This window comes from Leuciscus leuciscus (assembly GCF_965113295.1).
Source record: "Leuciscus leuciscus genome assembly, chromosome: 12".
NCBI classification, from domain to species: Eukaryota; Metazoa; Chordata; class Actinopteri; order Cypriniformes; family Leuciscidae; genus Leuciscus; species Leuciscus leuciscus.
Window position 1 is genome coordinate 38774543 of NC_138736.1, and position 10096 is coordinate 38784638.

The 10096-nt window shown below is 38.5% G+C and overlaps 1 protein-coding gene across 1 annotated transcript in view; it reads left to right on the forward strand.

The window, feature by feature from the left end:
- LOC309510604 (G-protein coupled receptor 20) overlaps positions 1 to 3770 on the forward strand; it is a 55389-nt gene extending 51619 nt beyond the window's left edge. Inside the window, exon 3 of the transcript XR_014210399.1 lies at positions 2487 to 3770. The gene's annotated coding sequence lies outside the window, so the exon portion shown is untranslated. The remainder of the gene's footprint in view (positions 1 to 2486) is intronic.
- The last annotated feature ends 6326 nt before the right edge of the window (positions 3771 to 10096 follow it).

Below are 10096 nucleotides of genomic sequence, written 5' to 3' on the forward strand. Positions count from 1 at the left end.
CGTGTTTTTAAAATCAACTCTTTTATTTATTGTTTTTGAAGTTATAGTAGCTATATAATAGATATATCCGTTTCTACAGTGTTTTTAAGCTTATCACGACACCTGTGCTGATGAGAGAATTGAGCATTAAAGCATCAGATCTGAGTCGGGAGAGTATTTCTTCACACAACTGATATTTCTGCTCATTTACCTTCACACACTTCTCTTCAGACAGACATTAGCTGAGGGAAACTCATAATGTGAGCCGCAGACATCAAGAAACATTCACAGTTCAATCTGGATTTCAGTGTGTAACGCTGATGTATGAAACACCGCTTACATCAGGCCTGTAAGCCCATTCATTCCCGCCATATAAGAAACAAATCATGCATGCTTTGGTAAATCAAACTTATGACATAAAAAGTCAAACTTATGACCAAGTCATAATAATGAGATGAAAAGTCAAAATTCTGACTTAAAAAAGTTGAAATTATGAAGAAAAAAAAGTCGTACTGAGGCACAATTATGAGATGAAAAGTTGAAATTATGACTACAATGAGTTGAGATGAAAATTCAAAATTATAATCTAAATTTATTTTCAACATAAAAGTAGAAATTATAACGTAGCTACTAAGTCGAAATTGACATTTGGTTTAAATTATGACTATAATTATGACATTTATCTCATTTCTACTTATTTATCTCATTATGCCTTGTGTCATAATTATGACTTTTTACTTGAATGTCCTAATTGAACTAAGGCCTAATCCTGGCTTAATCTACACCCTGCCTGGGAAACCAGGCCTGTATGCCATAATTTAGATTTACCAAAGCATGTTTTTTCTCTCTAATGTGTCAGAACTGAGGAGAGCTCAGGACGGTTCGTTAAACTGCTTGTTCCTCTGGGATCAGCGGGTCACCTGTGGACGCTCACCTCATCTTCAGATCTCTGCACACTACGGGTCGGGAACAGAAACATCAGCTCTGAGCTCAATGGTTTAATCAGATGAGTCAACACTTTTAAGGGAACTTGAAAATGTTTATGCTGAATACTGAATGTATGTAGATATCAACTAACTATGAAAAGTTCATTGCTGAAAATCCTCCTGTGGTGAAAATAATGTTGTTTATATGTGTATGTGGTGTTTTTAATATGTTTAAGACAAAACATGTGTAAATTCATAAGTCAACACCATTGCCGAGTATTTTCTCCTTAAAACTGCAGTGAACCAAAGACAGTCTCAAACACACGGTGTGAAATCACTGGTGTTTCTGACGTCACAAACTACCTTGTAACCAATCAGATCAACGTGTGATCGTCAACCAGTGGATCTCTGAGCTGAGTGAGTGAGTGGAGGCGGGGCTCATTTGCATATTCATAGAACCGCGTATACTAAATGAAGCAAGGGTGTCGAGTTACATTCTTTTTACAATCTATGAAGAATTCTTTTCAAAGAAAAAAAACTTTAAATATGTGATTTTGGTGATCAAAGATGAGTTTTAAGGGATAAAATGATTGACTACAGGGGGACTTTAACTAATGTTAACAAAGATTAATAAAACAAATGTATTGCTCATTGTTGGTTAATGGGATGTTATTGTAAAGTGCTACTAAGAAGTTTAGAAGGTTGATGTGTAAAGTCTCTGTATGCATATACTCATGAGTTTTCCTTGCAGATTGAATGTTTTCAGACTCTTTTAGCTCTTGAAGTGTTCTGTGTGTCACTGTGAGTCTTTCTAGAGGATAAAATGTGTTCACGCTCTGCACAGGTGACCTCTAACACACATGTTTTCACTCGCTAATTCATTTGCCTTTTCACAGACTCCATTCAGAACATGAATTTATGAAATGCTTTTCTAGCATTTTAAATATGAAATTTGATGAATTTTTCAATATTTTTTTAAATGTAATAAAAAAAGTTTCAAAAAATGTTTCGAAACCTCAGATCTACAGGCCTGACTGATGTGGCTTTAGAATCTGGTAATTTTTTTGTTTTGTTTGTTTGTGAAAAAAGTTTTGCACTTGCTTAATGCTTCATAAATCATATTCTGTCTGTTTGCAGCAATTATGCAGATGGTCATATGTTCCATAATATCTCATTTGCCAGAAATGAAAACCTTGGTGCGAATACAACCTCTCTTTCATCAATCACAGTTTATGAAATGCACAGCAGTGTTCAACACTATTTGCGGCCAAATAAAGTGTGCAAAAACTCATTTATAACAACAAGCATCCGTCAAAGTGAGAGGAAATGCTGGCGTGAAAAAACGTGAAGTTGCCAGAAAATTATTTTTGTTGCTCCAGATGTTGTTCAAATTGATTGTTGCTGTACTTTCATTTAAAATTTTCATTAAAACAGGAGTTTAAATCGTCTTTTCTTCTCTATTGTGACGTATATCTGAGTGAAAAGGCTTCTGGAACAAGAACAAATGTGGGCGGGGCTTGGTTTTGTCTGTGAGGAATTGATTGGATGGTTGTGGTTTGCTATTGGCTGATCTCATGTGAGTGACAGGTTGCCCCGCCCTCGTCATCAGAGAAGAGAAGAGATGCTGGAAGAGGAAGTTATTCTGATTCAAGAGAACATGCTCAGTAATGATGTGCATGGATAAATCATTTATAACAAATATTGCAATATTCCATTAAAAAAATAAGAATTGTCTCTTTTGATTTCATGGTGACTGTATTGAAGATTGCCTGTTATGTGGTTGTTTTTGAGATTGAGGTTTGATGTAACAACATAATCAGATGTTCAGTTCAGAGGACGACTGGAGAGGACGGGATATTTCGAGACGGAGGTAAAGAGACGCAGCTGAATCCTCAGTGACATTAACACAGCATCCTGAGGATTACCAGAGGAATAAGACATCCAAAATAAACCCGCCGTCCCCTCTGAGGCTCTGATACAGGATCAGCCTCACCCACTCAAATCCATTGTGATGGAAACAGGATAAACTGGTCATGCCAGACACTGCGGACCACAAACCACCACGGCAAAACCAAACCAGCAGATGTCTTCTTCTCTTTCAGATCAGCTGCTGTCATGGTGGTGCAACTCATCTGATTTAATGAGAGGAAAACTCTAGCGCCCCCTTGAGTACTGGAGTTTGTTCCTGCCACACATGTTAAAGTCCCCATGAAATCAAAATGTACGTTTTTTTGGCTTTCAGTATGAATATGTTACCCTTAAAGTTATCTGTAAGCCAGTGTGCCAAAACAATGACAAAATTTGCACTTAGAAGATATAAGCGTTCAAAACTTAGTCTCACACTTCAGCAGTTTTGATGACATGACTCTGCACTTCAGTTTCTCATCAGATTTTCTGTCCAATCAAATGCTCTCTAGAATCTGAAGCTCCACCCCCTAGATTATAAATAGAAGCTGTGGCTGAAATCAGACACTTGTTCACACATTTACTATTTTCTCCATGGTGAATGGCACATAGTGCACTATATAGGGGATAGGGAACGATTCAGACTGTGTAAATATGCTTTCCATTGAGGCGAATGAAGTCTGGTTTCACGTTAGAGTCACGTGAACCGCCGCAGCTCTTGTTCAGAGGCACGAAACACAGAGCGGATCATGTGATCGAGTCCCACAGACCAGAAAACATATCGGACATTTGAATTCTGCACAGAATGCTGTATTTTACATCGATATGGAGGAGATCAGGAGGAGAAACGGTTAGAGATCAGGAGGAAACTGTGGCTTTACCGAGATCAACGACTCTGGCCAAACTGATATAAACGCAAGGCTATTGGCTATTTAAAAAAGGGGAGGAGCTGTTCGATGTGCCCCGCCCCTTCTTCCTGTTTCAGTGGAAATGACGTCAACACATTGAATAATGCTGCGCGTTTCAAGAAACTTCAGTGGGACTTTAAACTTTGTTTGCATTTAAGTTGTGAGCGAAATTATAAATATTTTCTTGCACACACCCGGATAAACCTCTGGATTTAGGAACAGCTGATCTGATATACACTATTGGTTAAAAGTTTAAAATAATTAAGATTTTTATAAATATATATATGATGTGCTTATGTATTTGAAAATATGTGGACATGTCTGTCTTTTAGCCTTTGTATAATAACTTCTAAACCTGTGTAACTGATTTTTTGGATGCTGAGGGTGGGAGTGGGAAGATAGCTAATATATATAAAATGTTTTGTCTTTTGGAAGTGCTCTTGTTATGCTCCATGTTTTTCAATAAAAATATGTAAAAAAAAATAAAATAAAAATAATATTTTTAAAAATGTTTTTGAAAGAAGTCCACAAAGATATGAAGCGGCACAAATGTTTTGAGACTTCTTTCAAAAACATAAAAAAATGTTAATCATTCCAAACTTCCATCCTATACTTCTCTTACTATTTCTGCCATATAATTGATAGTAAGAGTAGTGTGTTTTTCTATTCAGCCCTGCAGCCGGTTGCATAAACATAGCCATAATGTTAAGACAGTGTCTTAAGTTCTAGTATGACCTACTAGCAGTTAGTCAGGGGCAGTCAGTCTTAGTTTTCGGTATCAAAGTAGGCTTATCTACATTTTTATGTAACTGATTTATAAAAGCCGTCTTAAACAAAATAAATTGATGTCTAACTTGTAAGACTAGTCTTAGAGGTTTATGCAACCGGGCTCTCATGAGGATAGACTACTGTGTTATTTAAGTGTTACATAAACATTAAAGTATTTTCAAAATCTCCCTCACAAACCTACTTGTTTGTATACTATCTCTGAAGGGGGTTTTATATTAATTTGATTGTTTGTGGTGTGTGTTGTTCTCCTGAGCTCATACTGAGCCTTTTTAATAAGGTTGTAATAATGCCACAGATTTACTCTAAGTTTAGCTCAGGGGACAAAACGCTTTGTTCTTGTTTTTTTTCTTGGAAACGAATCAAAAGGAGCTCTTATCCCAGTTAAAGCAGATCATGTGAACAGAATTAACACGTGTTTTGTCTTAACACAGATTCAAGAGAACAATCAACGACTAATTGAAAAGGTCGAGTCAATCAGAGCAAAGTTTCTGGAGTTTTATGCAAATGTGGTAAACAACTCTTTCATTGTAGAAAGCTCCAGATGAGTCCTATCCATCTTCCAAAATTGCTTGTGTAGTTAAATTTTTATCTTTATTCACAAAAAAAATCTTCCCTTTTGCTGCTGCTCTCAAATCTCATTCACATGCATTTAGACAGATGTCAACAGAAGACAAAAAGACAAACAGGACAGGTTTGGAATGACCTTTTGCATGAAATATTCTTTAGTTAGAAAATGGTTGCGCCTGCTCCTTCTTTAAAGTCGGCATGAAACAGAAGTTGCGCTAGACTTTTCTTCTCTATTGTGACGTATATCTATGGAAGCTTGTTTTCACCCACAGAATAAAACATTTTAAAAGATAATTGCGACTTTTTATCTCACAATTGTGAGTTTACATTTCGCAATTCTGAATTTATTTCTCAGAATTGCGAGATATAAAGTCAGAATTGCGTGATATAAAGTCACAATTGCGTATTATAAACTCACAATTGCATGTTACAAAGTCAGAATTGCGTGAAATAAAGTCGCAGTTGCGTATTATAAACTCACAATTGCATGTTACAAAGTCAGAATTGCGTGAAATAAAGTCGCAGTTGCATATTATAAGGTCAGAATTGCATGTTATAAAGTCACAATTGCATGTTATAAAGTTAGAATTGCTTTTTATGACTTTTTTCTCATAATTGTGACTTTATATCTCACAATTCTGAGATAAAAAAAAAGAATTGCGAGATGTAAATTCGCAATTGTGAGAGAAAAAAGTCGCAATTACCTTTCTTTATTTTTTATTCTGTGGCAGAAACAAGCTTCAGAGTGAAACGGATTAAGAACAAATGTGGGCGGGGCTTAATTTTGTATGTGGGGAATTGATTGGAAGGTTGTGGTTTGCTATTGAACAAATGTGGGCGGGGCTTAATTTTGTATGTGGGGAATTGATTGGAAGGTTGTGGTTTGCTATTGGTGGATCTAATGTGAGTGACAGGTTGCCCCTTCCCCGTCATCAGTGAAGAGAAGAGATGCTGCAAGAGCGAGGGAAGTTATTCTGATTCAAGAGGCTCATTAATTGAAAAAATAATGATGTGCACGGATGAATTATTTATAATAGGCTACATACTTCAGTATTCAAAATAAGGTGGATATGGAGATTCAGCAAGTGAAGTGGACCCGCGGAAACACATGTGCCGTGATTGGTCGACCCCCTGTCCTCCTCGAGCCCCTTTAATGGTTCCGCCGGTTGTGAAAGTGAATGAAGAGAAACAGAGACTCCAGATAATCACACACACTTCACACGGACGAACAATAGTGGTCTGGAGCTCGGCCAGGACTCAACACAATGGCTTCCTGTCGCGGCGGAGTGTGTGTGTGTGTGTGTGTGTGTGTGTGTGTGTGTGTGTGTAGTCTGAGCCGCGGCCGAGATCCCAGCGAGCGGAGCCTGTGTGTGTGTGTGTGTGTGTGTGTGGTTCTGCTGGATGACCCGTCTTCCTCCCGGACATTCATCAGCCCTCGAGCGCTGAAAGACACGTCTCCCTCGAGTCTTTATTAAAACAGCGTGATTTATTCTTCACACTCGGACCATAATAACAACAGATGACCCTCGGGGTGAAACTGAGGCTCAGCTTCGCATGTCATGACCTGAGGGAAAGTAATGGTCTGAACTTTTTTTGGAAGTATTAATGAACACAGCTGGGTCAAACAGAGCAGGTGATTTAGGGTGAAATCGAGAAATAACTAAACGTCGTATAAAGACTAAAACTATTTATGTCACAGTAGTCACACTCACAATGATGTGTTCCAGAAAGCAATGAACATACATTTTTTTTTATTGTTCAAATAAGGCACTTATAGGACAGGCGAGGCCCAACAGTAGCCTACTGTGGATATATATATATATATATATATATATATATATATATATATATATATATATATATATATGGGTCATTATACGAAAACGTGCCATTTTTTGTCCCTCAGAAAAAAAAGTTCTGTAAATCTTAATAAACCATAAAACAAATATAATATTTTATAATTTAGTTTTCATAATATGTCTCATAATATAAGAATAAATTAATTTCTGTTTCTTTTGTTTTTAAAGGATTTTAATCACATTTTTGTGCAAAGCATCTTGCAGAAAAGTTGAAAATGGCCTGTCCCTCAGTATGATTTTTCTACTTCTACTTGCTATCGAGGCCAAAAAAGTCAAACTATCATAAAAAAACATATACTTGTATAAAGCCTTAAGTGTCAGTTCATTAGTCATGAATGGATTTTATTCTTAACATGTGTCAAATATTGAAAAAAAAACACAATTTAGTCGGGTCGCTAGGTTCTCGTCAACCCTGTTACTTTTTATGAAAACACCTCTTTAAAGATAATGGACTGTTCCAAAAGTTGCATCAGTTCCAGGAAGTGACATCATCTGCCTTTCATGAGGTTGATGGTAGAAGACAAGTAAGTGTTCTCTTTTAATGAATTTTCTTTGAGTTTATGTAATGTCTGAAAGACTGGGACACGCTCATTGTGTCAGCCCTGTTACCAGAAAAGCATACGTTAAAAAGTTATTTGTACATATTTAAAAATGTACATATATAACAACATTTAAGCCTCTCGTTAAGGCACATTACATTTACATTTATTCATTTAGCTGACGCTTTTATCCAAAGCGACTTACAATTGCTATATATATCAGAGGTCGCACGCCTCTGGAGCAACTAGGGGTTAAGTGTCTTGCTCAGGGACACATTGGTGTCTCACAGTGGATTCGAACCCGGGTCTCTCACACCAAAGGCATGTGTCTTATCCATTGCGCCACCACCACCACATTATGTGGTGTCATTACCTATACCTCATGGCTAGTAATGGCCGCCAATAACATTTTTCGTCAACCCTGTTACCGTCAACCCTGTTACCATTCCAGGGTAACAGGGTTGACGAAAGTATGCTTTTGTGTGTCTTACCCATGTTGTATACCCAAGAAAGGTTAAATCAAGGGCAACTGGACTTGGTACTTTCATATTTGAAGATGTTTTGCCTCTCATCCAAGGGGTTTCTTCAGTTCTAAATGACTGATGGGGAGTGCCAGGTATTTAACCTCTGTGGAGTTGTCACCCCTGAACCAACCCTTCTTGGATAACTATGACCTGGATGACTGAGAATTTTCACAGACGTACTTAGTATTTACATAATATACAGTGGGGAGAAAAAGGATTTGACACACTGCTGATTTTGCAGGTTTTCCCACTTACAAAGCATGTCGAAGTCTGTAATTTTTATCATAGGTACACTTCAACTGTGAGTGACGGAATCTAAAACAAAAATCCAGAAAATCACATTGTATGATTTTTAAGTAGTTAATTTGCATTTTATTGCATGACATAAGTATTTGATCACCTACCAACCAGTAAGAATTCCGGCTCTCACAGACCTGTTAGTTTTTCTTTAAGAAGCCCTCCTGTTCTCCACTCATTACCTGTATTACCTGCACCTGTTTGAACTCGTTACCTGTATAAAAGACACCTGTCCACACACTCAGTCAAACAGACTCCAACCTCTCCACAATGGCGAGACCAGAGAGCTGTGTAAGGACATCAGGGATAAAACTGCACAAGGCTGGGATGAGCTACAGGACATGACATAAGTATTTGATACATCAGAAAAGCAGAACTTAATATCTGGTACAGAAACCTTTGTTTGCCATTACAGAGATCATACGTTTCCTGTAGTTCTTGACCAGGTTTGCACACACTGCAGCAGGGATTCTGGCCCACTCCTCCATACAGACCTTCTCCAGATCCTTCAGGTTTCGGGGCTGTCGCTGGGCAATATGGACTTTCAGCTCCCTCCAAATATTTTCTATTGGGTTCAGGTCTGGAGACTGGCTAGGCCACTCCAGGAGCTTGAGATGCTTCTTACGGAGCCACTCCTTAGTTGCCCTGGCAGTGTGTTTCGGGTCGTTGTCATGCTGGAAGACCCAGCCACGACCCATCTTCAATGCTCTTACTGAGGGAAGGAGGTTGTTGGCTAAGATCTCACGATACATGGCCCCATCCATCCTCCCCTCAATACGGTGCAGTTGTCCTGTCCCCTTTGCAGAAAAGCATCCCCAAAGAATGATGTTTCCACCTCCATGCTTCACGGTTGGGATGGTGTTCTTGGAGTTGTACTCATCCTTCTTCTTCCTCCAAACACGGCGAGTGGAGTTTAGACCAAAAAGCTCTATTTTTGTCTCATCAGACCACATGACCTTCTCCCATTCCTCCTCTGGATCATCCAGATGGTCATTGGCAAACTTCGGACGGGCCTGGACATGCGCTGGCTTGAGCAGGGGGACCTTGCGTGTGCTGCAGGATTTTAATCCATGACGGCATAGTGTGTTAATAATGGTTTTCTTTGAGACTGTGTCCCAGTTCTCTTCAGGTCATTGACCAGGTCCTGCCGTGTAGTTCTGGGCTGATCCCTCACCTTCCTCATGATCATTGATGCCCCACGAGGTGAGATCTTGCATGGTGCCCCAGACCGAGGGACATTGACCGTCATCTTGAACTTCTTCCATTTTCTAATAATTGCGCCAACAGTGGTTGCCTTCTCACCAAGCTGCTTGCCTATTGTCCGGTAGCCCATCCCAGACTTGTGCAGGTCTACAGTTTTATCCCTAATGTCCTTACACAGCTCTCTGGTCTTGGCCATTGTGGAGAGGTTGGAGTCTGTTTGATTGAGTGTGTGGACAGGTGTCTTTTATGCAGGTAACGAGTTCAAATAGGTGCAGTTAATACAGGTAATGAGTGGAGGACAGGAGGGCTTCTTAAAGAAAAACTAACAGGTCTGTGAGAGCCGGAATTCTTACTGGTTGGTAGGTGATCAAATACTTATGTCATGCAATACAATGTAAATTAATTATTTAAAAATCATACAATGTGATTTACTGGATTTTTGTTTTAGATTCCATCTCTCACAGTTGAAGAGTACCTATGATATAAAATACAGACCTCTACATTGTAAGTAGGAAAACCTGAAAAATCAGCAGTGTATCAAATACTTGTTCTCCCCACTGTATATTATCATTTTTATGCTAAAATATCTGAATAGAGCTG